General features: G+C 36.0%; 1 protein-coding gene and 1 pseudogene across 1 annotated transcript in view; one reads left to right on the top strand and one right to left on the bottom strand.

The window, feature by feature from the left end:
• NTNG1 (netrin G1) overlaps positions 1-16,910 on the top strand; it is a 303,873-nt gene that overhangs the window by 20,300 nt on the left and 266,663 nt on the right. The window lies entirely within an intron of this gene.
• LOC114207989 (LYR motif-containing protein 4 pseudogene) lies at positions 3,271-3,545 on the bottom strand (annotated as a pseudogene).

The raw sequence follows: 16,910 nt of genomic DNA, 5'->3' as shown, positions 1-16,910 counted from the left end.
CCAGTGGTAGAATTACTGGATTGTACAATAATTCTATTTTTAATTTTTTTGAGGAATCTCCAAACTGCTTGTCACATTGGCTATAATAATTTGCATTCCCACCAACAATGCATGAGGGTTCCTTTTTCTCCACATCCTCACCAACACTTGTTATTTCTTGTGTTTTTGATTTTAGCCTTTCTGACTGATATAAAGCAATATGTCATTTTGGTTTTAATTTGCATTTTCCCAATGATTAGTGATGTTGAGCATCTTTTCATGTGTCTGATGGCCATCTGTATATCTTCTTTGGAAAAATGTCTATTCAGGTCCTCTGCCCATTTTTAATTGGATTTTTTTTTTTTTTTGGTGTTGAGTTGTGTAAGTTCTTTATGTATTTTATATTAACCCCTTATAGATGTATCATTTGCAAATATATTCTCCAATTCAGTAGGTACCCTTTTTGTTTTGTTGATGATTTCCTTTGCTGTGCAAAAGCTTTTTATTTTGGTGTAGTCCCAATAGTTTAATCTTGCTTTTGTTTCCCTTGCCTGAGGAGACATACCTAGAAAAATGTTTCTATGGACAGTGTCAAAGAAACTACTATTTATTTTCTTCTAGGAGTTTTATGGTTTCAGGTCTCACATTCAGGTCTTTTTTTTTTTTAAGATTTTATTTATTTATTTGACAGAGAGAGACACAGCGAGAGAGGGACACAAGCAGGGGGAGCAGAAGAGGGAGAAGCAAGCTTCCTGCTGAACAGGGAGCCCAATGTGGGGCTCGATCCCAGGACCCTGAGATCATGACCTGAGCCGAAGGCAGATGCTTAATGACTGAGCCACCCAGGCGCCCCTCTCATTTAGGTCTTTAATCCATTATGAGATTATTTTTGTGTATGATATCAGAAAGTATGTTTAGTTTCCTTCTTTTGCATGTGGCTGTCCAGTTTTCCTAGTCACATTTGACACTGCCTTTTTTCCATTGTGTACTCTTGCTTCCTTTGTTGTAGATTGACTATTTAAGTGTGGGTTTATTTCTAGACTCTCTGTTCTGTTCCATTGATCTATGTGTCTGTTTTTGTGCCATTACCATGCTGTTGTGATTACTACAGATTTGTAGTGTATGTTGAAATCTGGGTCTGTGATATCTCCAGCTTTGTTCTTTCCCAGGATTGCTTTGGCTATTCGTGGTCTTTTGTGGCTCCATATAAATTTTAGAATTATTTATTCTAGTACTATGAAAAAGGTTGTTGATATGTTGATAGGGATTGCATTAATTCTGTAGATTGCTTTGAGTAGTATAGACATTTTAATAATATTTATTCTCCCATCCATGAATATGGAATATATTTCCATTTGTTTGTGTCATCTACAGTTTATTTAGTCAGCATTTCATAGTTTTCAGACTACAGTTCTTTTTCACCTTTTTGGTTAAGTTTTTTCCTAGGATTTTATTCTTTTTGGTGTAATTGCAATTAGGATTATTTTCTTAATTTCTCTTTCTGCTTCTTCAGTATTGATGTATAAAAATGCAACAGATTTCTCTATATTAATTTTGCATCCTGCAACTTTACTGACTTCATTTATCAGTTCTAACAGCTTTTCGGTGGAGTCTTTTGGGTTTTCTACACAAAGTATCATGTCATCTGCAAATAGTGAAAGTTTTATTTCTTTCTTACCAATTTATATGTCTTTGACCTTTTTTTCTTACCTGATTGCTGTGGTTAGAACTTCCAGTACTATGTCGAATAAAAGTGGTCAGAGTGTACTTGTCTTGTTCCTGATTTTAGAGGAAAAACTCTCAGATTTTCACCATTGAATATGATGTTAGCTGTGGGTTTTTCATATATGGTTTTTATTATGTTGAGGTATGTTCCCTCTAAACCTACTTTGTTGAGAGTTTTTATCATGAATGGGTGTTGTATTTTGTCAAATGCTTCTTCTGCACCTATTAAGGTGATCATATGATTTTTATCCTTTCTCTTGTTAATGTGAGGTAGCACATTGATTGATTTGGAAGTATTGAACCATGCTGTATCCCTGGAATGAATCCCACTCTATTGTAGTGAATGATTTTTTTTTAAATGTATTGTTGGATTTGGCTTGCTAATATTTTGCTTAGGATTTTTGCACCTGTGTTCATCAGTGATATTGGTCTGTATTTTTCTTTTATTGCAGTGTCTTTATCTGGTTTTGGTATCAAGGTAATGCTGACTTCATAGAATAAATTTGGAAGCTTTTCTTCCTCTTCTATTTTTTGAATAGTTTGATAAAAATAGGTATTAACTCTTTAAATGTTAGTACAATGCATCTATGAAGCCGCCTGGTCTTAGACTTTTATTTGTTGCGAGTTTTTTTATTACCAGTTCAATTTCATTGCTAGTGATCAGTCTGTTCTATTTCTTCCTGTTTCAGTTTTGGAAGATTATATGTTTCTAGGTATTTATCCACTTCTTCTAGATTGTCCAATTTGTTGACACAATTTTTCATAATATTTGCTTATTGTGCTTTGTATTTCTGTGGTGTCAGTTGTTATTTTTCCTCCTTCATTTCTGATTTTATTTATTTGAGTTCTCTCTCTCTCCCTCTCTTTTCCATGAGTGTGGCTAAAGGCTTAACAATTTTGTTTATCTTTTCAAAGAACCAGATCCAGGTTTCATTGTTTTTGTAGTTTCTATTTCATTCATTGCTGCTTTAATCTTTATTATTTCCTTTCTTCTACTAGCTCTGGGCTTTGTTTGTTCTTCTTTTTCTAGCACCTTTAGGTGTAAGGTTAGGTTGTTTATTTGATTTTTTTCTTGCTTCTTGAGAAAAGCCTGTAATGCTATAATCTTCCCTCTTAGAACAGCTTTTGCTGTGTCCCAAAGATTTTGGACCATTGTGTTTTCATTTTCATTTGTCTCCATGTATTTTTTTGGGTGGGGGGAGACAGTTCTGTTTATTGTCAATGAAGAAACAAAGTGTGGAGGTGCTCTAAACAAGTGGTAATGAGATACAAAAGAGGGGTGAGATGGAGAGGAGACATAATAATACACAGCATTATTCTGAGTGAGCTCTAGCTCTTTATTTTAACACTTGAACCAAGGAGAGAGAGACAGCCATCATTTTTCACTAAGGCTGCAGAAGAATGGAAACCCGACTCTGTTTATCAGCTGCTACAGGGTAGGCAGAGAAAGAGGCTATTTTAAGCTGATGTAAGAGGCCACCGGTGGTCTGTTGGGAGCCCCCATCCCCAGAGCAGAATGAATGCTGAAGGTGGTCCACAGCTGCAGTGGTGGCTGGTCCTGTCTCCCTAAGTCCTGGGCTTCTCTTGTTTCTCAGTGATAGGCTTGTCAGTCAAATACAGTTGGCTGAAGTGGAGCTGTCAGTGAATTACTCCAGTGTCTCCTTTGACTTTGTTCACTAGGGTTTGAGTTTCTATGGGATCCTTTACATTCTTAATTTCTCTGAAGCAACTATCTTATCCTCCTGACAGCATAAGTTCTATAATTATAGGTGCTGAAATGCTTGCTCTCTCAGCATCACCTAGTACAGAACTAACACTTGTGTACAGCTGGAGGCTGCCATTTTGGAAAGAAAAATAAATAAATAAATGGGTCCTCTTTGAGGAGGCCCAGAGTTTAGCCTAATCCACAAAACTTCAGTCTATGCAAAACCATGAACAAAATAAAGTATAATGCAGTGGGGCTCAGTCTTGCCAGCAGGTAGGGCCTCGGCCTTGGTGAGCACTAGCCCTCCATGAATTGTTTTATTTCCTCTTTGATTTCTTGGTTGATCCAATCATTATTTAGTAGCATGTTATTTAGTCTCCATGTATTTGTAATTCTTCCCACATTTTTTCCAGAGCAAATTGAAACATGGTGTAATTGTCCTTTTAATAATGGAATCCTATGGACTGTACATTTCTGTAAGGTCTTCCTGCCTGGAAGAAGGCAAGTTTATAACTGAGCAGGAATCTATGGTAATTTGAATGGAGCAATACTAGTTCTGACAGGACTGGCCCTTGGCCAAGCTATGAGGTAGCAACACTTTCATTTGCTAGGTACTCTATACCTGGTCTTTACAACTGTCCTTCATGGGTTTCACCCTCCTAGTGCCTTATGTGGAAATTGGAAACCTCTAAGGGGTGGGGGTCTTAATAGGAATAGTTTATGCTGCTACCCCTTCTAGAAACATCTACATTTTATAGGATCACACAAAGAAGTAAATGACTATCTGCTAATAAAATTTTAAATGGTAAGCTATCCATTTTAGGTCAAGGAGTACTTTCTACTCTCTCTTCTTTCTGATACAACACCCAAGCCACTTTGCAATAGCCTGCTGTATGAGAGTCCAACCAGGGAAGCAGAACTAGTAGGAGATATATATTAGGAAAAGTATTGCAAAGAATTGGTTTATGTGATTATGGAGGCTGGCTAGGCAAGTCAGAAATTATAAGGCAGGCTGTCAGAAGGGCAGGCTTGAACTCTCAATCATGTTCTGAAGTTCCTCTCCATAGACACAATTTCTTCTTCTTCAGGAAAGCATTAACTTTGCTCTTAGAGCCTTTCTGTTGATTGGTTTAAGCCCACCCTGACTATCTAGGATAATCTCCCTTACTTAAAAGCCAACTGATTATGGACTTTAATTACATCTATAAAATACTTCCATAGCAACACCTAAATTAGTGCTTGAATAACTGGTGGCTGTAGCTTAGTGAGTTGACACTTGAAAAAGACCATCACATCTGCTTTTTAAGAAAATTAAGAAAACCATTGTCAAAGTGTTTAGCTATTTAGGTGTCTTACATAAAAATATACTTTAAGACCTAAAGGAAGTGAAGTTAAAGGGGTATTAGAGCCTAAAGAAGATAAATAAGTCATTTCTCTTTTTTGGGGGGGCATGTCTATGTCATACTTCAAAATTCAAGTGAGTGACAAATTTCAGTATCCATGCAATATTTTATTTATCTTTATGATCATCTTGTAGATGATGATTTAATAGGATAATTTAACAGCCTTAATGAATGACAAATCAACTAATTACAAGCAAGAATTATTGTTACTGATGATGTTGGTAAAAAAGTACTTACTTAAATGGCAGCCAGAGTATCATTAAGGTTAGTAGCCAGATACAAACTGAACATAATTATTGATGCTGATCATCAAAACCAGTTGGAAATGAATTAATTGGATGTACCATTTGGTATTATTTATGTTTTGTTTTAAAAACAGCTATTATAGGTCAGGTTTAGAAAACACATTATAATTTATCAAGTAATCTTTGCTGACCCCAAAATAAAATAATAGACAACTGTTTTTAGCATTATAAAATATATCTAGGCTCTCAACTCCTTTTTTTTTTGGAACTTTTTAATAAAAGTAGGCAATTAATAATGGGGCCATTATTACTTGTTGCACCATACAAATATTGAGTGTCCTAACCCACATTTTAATAAGACAAAATTTCATTATGTTGAAATGTGGACCTTAGTATATGAATAAAATCGGATTGACTGGTCTTATTTTGTCAGTTCAAAACCAGATACATTTTTTAGCATGACATTTCTGTATTTTCAAATCAATATCATACTCTGTGCCCTTTTTAATATTTAAAAATATAAATGGCTGGGTTATTGATGTTTGAAAATGCTCAGCGAATATTTAAATTTTTTTTTCTCATTATGTACGTGTTTAACTACAACACTTCCTGATTTTCTCTATCCATTCTGTACCAGCTCTGAGTTTTGGACTTAGATTCTTCTATCTCCTAGCAAACATCTTTTTTTCCTCCCCACTGGCCTTTCACAGTCTTCTCAAAATCATTGGCAGAAGGCGCTGAAAAGAGGTTTAAGATTTGGGATTAAGGTTTTTCTTCCCTCAATGTGTCTGGCTGCGTCAAAGACACTGGGTTGTTTTTGAGTCTCCAAAGCTTGCATTGGTCTGCTATTGTGTGCCCCAGCAGGGGCTCAGAGGCTCTCTGGTTGTTCTTTGCCAAGCTTCTGTGGGGCTCTGTGACTTGCTGTAGTTCTCAGCATTAGTCACTACACACCTGCTGCATCTGTCACTTTAAACTCCATTTCCCCGCCCCTCATAGACGTAAGCGACCACCCATCTTCTGAAGACCCACAGTATTTCCAGAGACTCTAAAGTGACAATGATTAACCTTGTCTGGGTCAGTATGGTTGTGCAAGGCTGAACTATACTCATCACTGATTTTCTAGTCTCACTTGTGCATAGGGACATAGAAATACTTTTATCAACAGCCTGGAGTTTTCTGGGGGAGTGGGGAAAGGAAGGGAGATGGTGGATGAGAGTCCAGGAGTCTTTAGAACCAGATTTTAACTAATTCTTCACTCTCTTGCTTTCCTTCCTTTACCAACTTGACAATCTAGTATATATGCTATTTATTTGCTTTAGTTGTTATATGCTCTTCAGATAGCCACTTGACTATACAGCAAGCATTTTGCTTGTTGCTTGTTTAATCCTCAAACAATTATGAGGTAGGTATTATTGTCCTTATTTTAGTCTTGAGAACACTGAGACTCCAAGAAGTCAAATAGTTTTTTCTGTCATCACAAAGCTAGTAAGGACTGATGTGGGGTTCATCCCTAATTCCAAAACCTATACTCTACCAGGAGAATTCTTGGAGACGTAGCAATAATATATTAAAAGCTAACTTCTAACGAGTGCCAACGATGTATGAGGCACTATTGTAAGAATTTCTAAATGTACTAACTCATAACAACTCCAATAATTAGGTATTGTGATTGCCCTATTTTTCAAATGAGGAGGGTGGAGCACAGAGAAGTTGTATCATTGCCTAAAGCCACACAATTAGCGTAAATCTTGGCAGTCTGGTTTAAATTTCTTATGTTTAGCTTGTATGCTATGGCATAATTCATGAAGCCAAAATTCTAGAATCCAAGACTTAAAATTGTCTTAACTATACTGTTGCTAGGAAAGAAAAGTGGCCAGTCATTTGGTTCAGCTATTCTTAGAATGTGGCAACAACCATTGGCTTTGTTTTTTAAAAGTTGTCCTAAAAGGAAATGGAATTTTGGTGAAATCAATTTGATTAAGGGTTTGCCTTAAATTATAGACTGCTTTTTCCATATCCTCTCGCTGGGGACTTTCAAAAACATAAATTCACTAATTGATACTTGAAAAATAAAAAACAAAAACAAAAACAAAAAACTGCACCCTAGCATTTTTAAAAGCAATAGGTGTGTGATAGAATGCTTATGGTATGTTAAAATAATTTTTCTTGGAAACTCTAAAGTAGAGAACTTGGTAGTATTCTTCTGCAATCTCTATACTATGAACTTGACTTTTGAGAACAGCTGACTTTCTAGAGAAATCACCTCATTCAGAAGAAAAGACTTTTCTGTTTCCAGATTGGTATGAGATTGGTACAGGAGAGCTCAGTAATAAATTAACTGGTCCACAAGAACATCATAATGGTTCTGTAGTAGGAATTGAAATTATACTTCACTTCTAAGCCATTATATGATATTTATCAAAGAATAAAAGTAGCAGCGCTTTAGAGATTTACTGAGATATATCCAGCCAGGATGCATTTTTTTCAGTGCACCTTAAAAATCTCCTCATAATTCACTGTTATAGAAGTCTTTTCTATTTTCTATTTATTATCCATTTTTTATCTATTTCTATTTCTTTTACCCCTTTATGCTTTTTAATTTTTTTTTATTTCTAGGGTTGGATACAGTATAGTCTAGAATACAGAAAGACTTGAAATTCTTTAGAAATACCAATTTCGGGGTGCCTGGGTGGCTCAGTCGTTAAGCGTTTACCTTCGGCTCAGGTCATGATCCCAGGGTCCTGAGATCGAGCCTCTCGTCGGACTCCCTGCTCTGCGGGAAGCCTGCTTCTCCCTCTCCCACTCCCCTTGGTGGTGTTCCCTCTCTCGCTGTGTCTCTTTCTGTCAAATAAATAAATACAATCTAAAAAAAATAATACCAATTTCAAAGCCTTGGTTGAAAGGGATTGATGTTTCTCTTTTTCAGTAATAGATGAATTGAATATCCCATACTTCTGTTTGTTTGTTGTTTAGGGCAGGGAAGAAGAATTGGGCCAATGTTTCTTTGACAACGAAATATGACCTAGAACACTGCTTTCCCTGAAAAATTATATGCCAAACCCAGCATCTTTCAATAATGTTCCAACACACCTGCTACCTTGGAAGTAAAGGTTTTACAGCTCTCTGGATCTTAAGGAAGACCATACCGATCTGGTGAAAGTAGTGTGAGATGTTTAAGAAGTTCTTAGTTAAAGCAATGAAATAAAATGAGAAAATAATCATAGCCCTTTATTCTTGCCCACCATTCTAAGATAGATAAGCAAATCTTAGGCATCAAAAGACTTCATTGTCACATGGAGTGTTTATTCTTAGTCCTGGAAGAGAGATTTGAGTTTTAGAATTCATTTTCTGTGGAATTTAAATCTTGTTCTAATTCCTTCAGAATTTTCCAATCTTGATGAATCACTACATTACACTAGTCAATACTACTATTGGGGGAAGAAAATTGAGTCCTGTTCAGGATTAATGTGTCATAAACAGTAGTATCTCACTGCAGAAAGGTATGTCAAGATCGTTTTTATTTGATCTTGAGATTTCAGTCTTCTAAACAAACATTTAATCCAATCACTACAACAATATTTGAATAGTATCTGCATGTGAATCATCTCTACTTAATGATGGCATTTATTGAGTGTTTTATGCTACATTTTCTGTTCTTTATAATAACCCTGTGAGGTACCTATCATTGTCCTCAATTTATAAATGAATAAAAGAATCAAAGAGGTCCAGTGACTTGTCCAGGGACACACTGCTAATGTTTTGAGTTGAATTCCCTGAATTTGCACTGTGGAATCCAGCAATTTGGTTGGATGTTTGTCCTTTAGTTTATTGTGCTAAAATATACATGCCTTCTGGCTTATTTTCTTAATTCTTTGCTTTTTCATCTCCCTCCTTCTTCTCTGACCCTTCTTAGAAGGACTTTTGTTCTTCTGTAGAAACTACAGTAAGGTATAGACAATTTTTATTGCTAAAGCTTTCCCTAACCACTCCCTGCCCCCGCCCTTGCAAGGCTGATTTTTATGCTTTCCAAAGCGCTCCCAAAACTTCTTGTCTATGCCTGTAATAGCACTGTGCTATGATCTCCTGTTTGTGTAGTCACCTATTAGAGTAAGGACCTCACTCTCTGCTGGGGTGTTTTTAAGAAATGCCAATGTTTGAATCCTACCAAAGTTATTAAACTTCAAGTTATTACACTTGAAAGCTTGGGCTTCTACTGCAAATAATTAATGGCTGACTGTGACTCAAAGCCAAATATATGATTCCAAATGTTGTTTTCTTAACCATTATACACTACTGCTTTGCAGATATTCTTGAAAAATGTAAATATTAAAAATCAATCATTTAAATGTATTTGCATATTCTGTTTTATAACAAGATTCTTTTACTTTTAATTTTATATTTAACATTTCTAATAATTAGAGACTTTTATGGTCTAGGTGAAATGGAAGTAAATTTGAGCTTGTTTCCCTTGAAGTGACCACATTTCACAGGCTTAAGAGATGACAGATGCTTTCACAAAATAAAAAGCACTTGAAAAATATACTAAACAAATTAAAATGATATTTAAGAAAAAGAAATGCCAGGGTTTGGGGCCTGTCTTTGGAGATGAAGTTCACAGATTGTTTAATTGCTCAGGTAATTTTAATGCAAATTTATATTCGAGAATGAAATATTAGCCTATACATTGTTCAAAGGCAAAGATAATGCAGTCATATTCATAGAATTTAGTACCATCCCTGACATATAACAGATACTTAATAAACAGTGGTTGCTTGAATGAATGAATAAATGAATGAACCTCAAAATGTTGACCTATATTTTTGCAATGTAAATATTTTACTTAATTTACTTGACTAATATATGGTTGTTAAATGCATAAATGCTGGAATATCGCTAAGTATTCAAGAGCACTTATAATCCTGGCTTCAAATTCAGCTAGTGCTCTCTGAGTTTCTCAGCTAAGCTGTACTTGCCCAGCAGACCTCAACACAGCAGTTCTTCTAGAATGCTTCATAAAAACTCCAAACTCAAGAAGAAGCAATTTATTGGGATGACTGAAGTACAACCATACTGCAAGCAGAGTGTGAGGTTTCTTTTCAAGTCTATCCTGGGGTTTGAAGGACCTCTACCTACTGGTATGTTCTACCTTGCTCATTTTGTGTTGGAAAGCAAGAGGCATTATAGAATTCAACAACCTGCAAAGGGTTACTGGTCCTAGCACACACCAGGCTACTGCCTTGGGGAACTTGATAGGAGAAATTGATTATTACCCTAGGTAGCCATCAGGATATGACTAGATTTCTTAGAGCTATAAGAACATTAAGTGGGGTTTTCAGAACTGTGATATATCCTTTAGGTCTCACTTCAATGGCAGTCAATGCTCAGAGTCTCCCTTTCAAAGCATTGGAAAACATGCTGGTGTAATGAATGTCACTGAGGTATTGTTTTTCCCTTTCCTTTCTGTTTGTTTGTTTGTTTTCCTAAGAGAGTTAGGCAAGTTACAAGACAGATGTCTTCTATGAAAAACTATTACATAATTTGAAACAAAATGCCAGTCTCTAATTATAGTGAGATATTTGGGGACAATGAGTAAATTTGCTTGAATGAGATCAATCATAGAAATTCTCTAGGGCACCATACTTCAACTTGGCATGCAAATTCCAAACTCATTTACAATATGCATGGTGAGAACCACAAGAAGTTCTAAGGCCAGTTTTGGAAAGATTCATAACTTTGTCAGTTGGTTATATTCTGCATAGGATCATAAGTGTTGACAAGTACAGATTCTTGCTGGGGGCGGTTTGAAATTAAATTCAGCAATTCAGTACAAATCAATAGCTACTTATTGAGGACCCTCTATTTTCAAGGCCAGGCACTGAGAGGAAAAGGAAGTTGAATAAGACAAGGTTCCTACCCTCAAAGAACTTTCTGTGGCATGGGAAAGCTGCAGCTTTTGATTATAAAATAAAGTCTTGTTGCAAAGAAACTAATGGTTTATAGAGTAGAGTGATGGTAGGGGATAATTATTAAGGGGAAGCCAAATGGTTGCCCATTCCCTATGGATGCCCTTTTTCCCCCCATTCAATGGCACTCAGCAACTCATTTGATAAGGGAGACCCTGGAGTCCCTCCTTATCTGTGGGGGATATGTTCCAAGACCCCCAGTGGATGCCTAAACCATAGATAGTACTGAACCCAATATTTTTTCCTAAACATGGTAAATTTAATTTGTAAATTAGTCACAGTAAGAGATTAACAATAACTCATAATAAAGTAGAGCAATTACAACAATATACCATAATAAAAGTTATGTGAATGTGTTCTCTCTCTCTCTCTCTCAAAATATCTTATTGGACTATACTTACCCTTCTTCTTGTGATGATGTGAGATGACAAAATGCCTATGTGATAAGATGAAGTGAGGGGAATGACGTAGGCATTGTGACATAGTGTTAGGCTACTACTGACCTTCTGATGATATGTCAGAAGGAAGATGTCATCTGCTTCCAAACTGCAGTTGGCCAAAGGTAACCAAAACATCAGAGAGCAAAGCCACAGATAAGGGGGGTCTACTGTATACATTATTGGTTTCTGAAATTGGAGTAAAAATCACGAGGCATTTTCACAGACATGAAAAGCATACCTTTACTCTTGGGATGCCTGGGTGGCTCAGTCGGTTAAGCATCTGCCTTCAGCTTAGGTCATGATCCCCGGGTCCTGGGATTGAGCCCCGCATCAGGCTGCCTGCTTCTTCCCTCTCTCTTTCTGCCACTCCCCACCGCTTGTTCTTTCTCTCTCTCTCTCTCTCGGTCAAATAAATAAATAAAAAATCTTTTTAAAAAATCACTAGGCGTTTTCATAGACATGAAAAGCATAACTTTAAGTATCTGAATCCAAGATGCTTTGGAGAAAGAATTTCACTGAATTAACTCTTATAAATAACTCAGTTGTATTGATTTTCAGCTAAGGCATTTAAGGGTTGCCTATACTCATTTATTAGCAAAGTGCAAATCTTAACATCACCATTAAGTGCGTTAGTTGACAGGAATGAATTGCATGTACTCTTACAGTAAAGCTCAAGGACGCTATGGTGCTTATCTAAATGGGAGTATACTGAAAATCTGTAGGTTAAATACAGCGCTGTACTACATTAAGGAATTCATTAAAATGGATAAACAATATAATTGTTCATAATCTATATTTGCAAAGATTTCTAATTTTCATATACCACACCCAGGTTGCCTCAATTGCCATTTCCTCCTGTTTCTTCCATTCAGTTCCTATTGCCATTTGCCTAGTTTGGTGCCTTTTTACCTCTCATTTGAACAAGCATCCATACTCTAAAGCAGAGTTTCTTAACCATGGAGCAATTGGCATGTGGAGCTGGCTAATTCCTTGTAGATGGCTGTCCTGTACATTGTGGGATGTTGAGCAGCATCCCTGGCCTCTAACCACCGGAAACCAGTAGCACACACCCCCAGTTGTGACAAACAGAATATCTCCAGGCATTGCCAAATGTCCCCCTGGGGAGCAAAATTGCCCCAGTGGAGAACCATTCATCTAAGGCAATTTTCTAAATATTCTTCCTTCGTCTCACCTCTATTCATGGTAGCTGCCATTTTAATGGTTCTAATCCTTGCTTTCATTATGTTACTCGTGTGCTCCCAAACTTCCAGTGACTTTTTACCCTAGTTTTCAGGCCTTTATTGCCCTTACCCCATCTTTTTTAAGTTTCATTTTCCGCAGAATACTACCTGCACCTGTTAACAAGTAAGAGCATTACAGAACCGTGAAAAGCAGTCTCCTGTTCCATTCCTCTCTTCTCTCATGTCTAAGGCAACTTTAAGAAGACTGTTTTTAATTTACTTCTAGCAGTTTTCTCCATAGTTCTAGGTATAGTTATATTTTTGTTTATTTGACTTATCAATTTTAGGCAATATCTATTGGCTGTTTGTTTTAAAGATGGCGTTATACCTCGGGTATATAATTTGCCTTTTCCCCTCTCTTCTTTCCATTTCTTGACATGTGATTATTTGTAGTCATACATGATAATCTTGAAAAAATAATAAATTATTGGTCAACCAACTTTCAAGAGCACAATGTTGCACCCTCTGAAGCTGAGTGGTATAGAGACCCAGTTAATATTTCTCAACGCTTCTGTTTAGTAAGATGAGACCTTCACTGCTTTTACCTTTTCTTCCTCTTTTCCATATCGCACCTTCTGTCAGCTATACTTTTATTTACATTATCATTTACAGTGTTGACATTTTCATTCTGTCTTGCAAATACAACAAAGTCTTCTATGCTATATTCTTACGTTGACTCTTTAAGTTGAAAGCCAGTAAACCAAATTTACATTATTATGACTATGCAAACATGTCTCACTGTCAAGTTAAGTGCGGAACTATAATTTTAATTTCTTCTCCGTTGGTCCAATGGCATAATCCTTGAATTACTTGAAGGAGAAAGATCAGTGCTAGTGTCACATAACTTCTTTCTTCAACTGTCACCAGCTCTGAAAAATATGGCATATTTTACACTGATTCATAAATAGCCCATATTTTTCTTGAGTTTTTTTTAGTCTAGTTAACATCCATCACCATACATAGTTATAATTTTTTCTTATGATAAGTACTTTTTAATTTTTTTATTTTTTAAGTTATTATTTTAATTCCAGTTAGTTAGCATACACTGCTATATTAGTTTCAGGTGTACAATATAGTGATTCAACACTTCCATGTATCACCCAGTGCTCATCACAACAAGTGCACTCCTTATCCCCATCACCTATTTAACCCATCCCCCCACCTACCTCCCCTCTAGTAACCATCAGTTTGTTCTCTATAATTAAGAGTCTGTTTATTTCTTGTGCTAAGAACTTTAAGATCTACTATCTTGTCAAATTCTGAACATACAACACAGTATTATTAACTCTAGTTACCATGCTGTGCATTAGATCTTGTGAGTTTTTATTTGCTTTGTTTCTTGCACTATTTGTCTATTTTTCTTCACATTTCCTCACATTTATCATGCAGATTGATCTCTTTTCCCACATGTCCAACTCCATGCTTAGGGCTTCCTTTCATTGTTTTCCTAGGTTGGACCCACATTTTCCTGAACCCCATGTCTTTGTAATTTTTGTTTTATCTTCATTTTGCTAGAGTATAGGTTCAAGTAACTAACAAATAAAAAGTGTATTGTGTGATTGAAAATTTCCCTCTTCTACCCTCACTGTGATTGATAGGTTGAACATAAAATTCTAAATTAAAAATATTTTTGTTTACAATTCTAAAGGTATAGGGCTGCTGAGGGGCATATAATTTTTTCTTTTCTTGACATATTTTTTCTCTCTTGTGGCACTAAGTTAGACCATGGTAACATATAATACCAAAATCTTAGTACCTTGTCACACGTTAGCTGTGGGTATCTCTATCTTGGCCTCATTTGTCCTCTAAGTACGGAATCTAGACTAAAGAAGTATCCCTACCAGGATGCTCAACTCTTGACAAGAGAAAGGAACTATGATAGAACCAAACGCTGACACTTAAAGCTCCTGCTTATGTTATTTCCACTCACATTCAGACCAGTCACATGTCCAAGCCTGACACCAATGGAGCAGGATTCATTCCTTCCTAGAGTCTTTCTCTAGCATCCCACCACCCCCCCAACCTCATCCCATAGGAAGGAGCCTCAGGGAAGGGCCCTGAAGGATGGGCCATATAGAGAGGGACAGTGAATAAATAGGAACAATAAGATAATATACCACATTTTAGAATTTTAGAACATCCTCTTTATTCTTGGAGTTCTGAAATTTTATGATTATGTATTGAGATGGTTATTCATCCGTTATGCTGGGAACTTGGTGGATCCAAAGACTCATATCCTTCTTGTGGGAAAGATTCCTCAATTATTTCTTTAATAAATTCTCCTTCCTGTTCTTCACTCATTCTTCCTAGAAGTTGAATACCTGAATTGCTTTTGTATGTATTTTTTAATCTTTTTTATTTTTTAGACATATATTCCATTATTTTGTCTTTTTGCTTTATGATATTTTTCAAGGCATTTATTTCTCACAGATCTTTAAAAAATTGGCAATAATAAATTATTGTTTTGATTTTTATTTTCTCAAAATATTTTTTTAAAAATTTTATTTATTTATTTGACAAAGAGAGACACAGCAAGAGAGGGAACACAAGCAGGGGGAGCGGGAGAGGGAGAAGCAGGCTTCCCGCTGAGCAGGGAGCCCGGTGTGGGGCTCGATCCCAGAACCCCGGGATCATGACATGAGCCGAAGGCAGACACTTAATGACTGAGCCACCAGGCCCCCTATTTTCTCAAAATATTTTGTTCTTGTTTTACAAATATAAAACGTTCTTGAATCTCTGAGTAGATGAATCTGATTATTTTAATGTCCTTTTCTATTTCCTGAATTACCTCCATTTCCCTGTGTGTACTTCTTGATTCTCTTTTCAAGAATTTCTGACTAGAAGCACTGTGAGGGAATAGGCCTAGTTTGGCTTTAGGAAATAGCATGCCTGGTGATAACTGTCTGATATGCAAGAATACCAAGGCTCCACTATGAGATTACAATATCCACACAGGAGCCTTACCTTTGTCCAGACAATTAACTCAAGGTTTTTTTCTAACTCTTACCAGCTACACTCCAGAGAATTCCATATATTTTCCTTTCCAAAAACATGAACATGAATTGTTACCCATCCTTGGGAAAAAGATAGGAAATGTGGTAAAGTGCATGCTTCTCTTTGAAGAGCCCATTAAGAAATGAAAATGTATTTGCATTTTTATAAGGTTGTGAATTTCACAAAACTTGTGTTTTATACTGGTATGGAAGACTCAATCAACACTTTGACTTAGTAAGCATAATAATTAAGCTGGTCTGCTTCTCTGTGCTCTTTCCCAATGTCAATGTGAATGTTAGATGATTTGATGAAGGACCCTAGAGCACAAGCTTTCACATTTTTTTAATCTAAAATTAACGGTAATGCATTTTACATTGACTCAGTAAACACATATAAACATAAATATGCATTTAACAGAAATAAAAATTCACAAAATGCCATACTATATACAAACCAATTTTATATCTTTCTTTCTATTTTAGATATTAAAATTCTGATCAAGACTTACTAAATATATTTTATGACTCACTAACAACTTTATAGTATATAAAACAGTACTATAGAAATCCTATGAAGTAAATAAAAATGTTCTCTGGGTTTTCAAATAAATGTCACAAATTACGAACTCTAAAGGTATTTCCTTTATTTTTTAACATTATTTTAAAACTCGGAGTCTTATTATGTGTGTTTTACATAACAGTTCTTAGCAAGCTTTGTTATCTGGGTATTTTCTCCAAAATTGAAACTTAGAGGAAAACCTACCAAGCTAAAGTGCAGAAGTGACCCAATGATTGCTTAGTATAATAATGGATATATGTGGTCATTGTCTTAACTGGGTTATTATGTGGTCAGTATTGCTTGTTTTGGGGGGCATGGGATTTGCAACATAGGTCAAACAATTTTCAACAAAAATATTTAAGCATTGTTGCTTGATTTAGGTCCACTTCTATATGTTGAGGTAACCCTAAGGATGGCTAGAAACAAATAGCTCAAGGACTGTGCTGCAGGTTTCCCTCTGCCATGTGGCTGCTTGTGCCTCAAGCTCTCCTAAATATTTTGGTAAAAAAACTGTATCACATTTGCACAAGATTAGTCAAACACTCTTTAAGATTGATTAAAATCTAGAACTAGCAGAGCAAATGATTCAACAGAAAGCATGAGGCATGTGTAGTTATGTTATACAAGGAAAATAACTCTGTATTCAGGACAACTTTC

The sequence above is a fragment of the Eumetopias jubatus genome, unplaced genomic scaffold, assembly GCF_037043125.1.
Source record: "Eumetopias jubatus isolate StellerSeaLion01/CBP00866 unplaced genomic scaffold, mEumJub1_p1.0 scaffold_4, whole genome shotgun sequence".
Lineage (NCBI taxonomy): Eukaryota > Metazoa > Chordata > Mammalia > Carnivora > Otariidae > Eumetopias > Eumetopias jubatus.
Note: the sequence above shows the minus strand (reverse complement) of the source record. Positions and strands in the feature narration are given on the sequence as shown.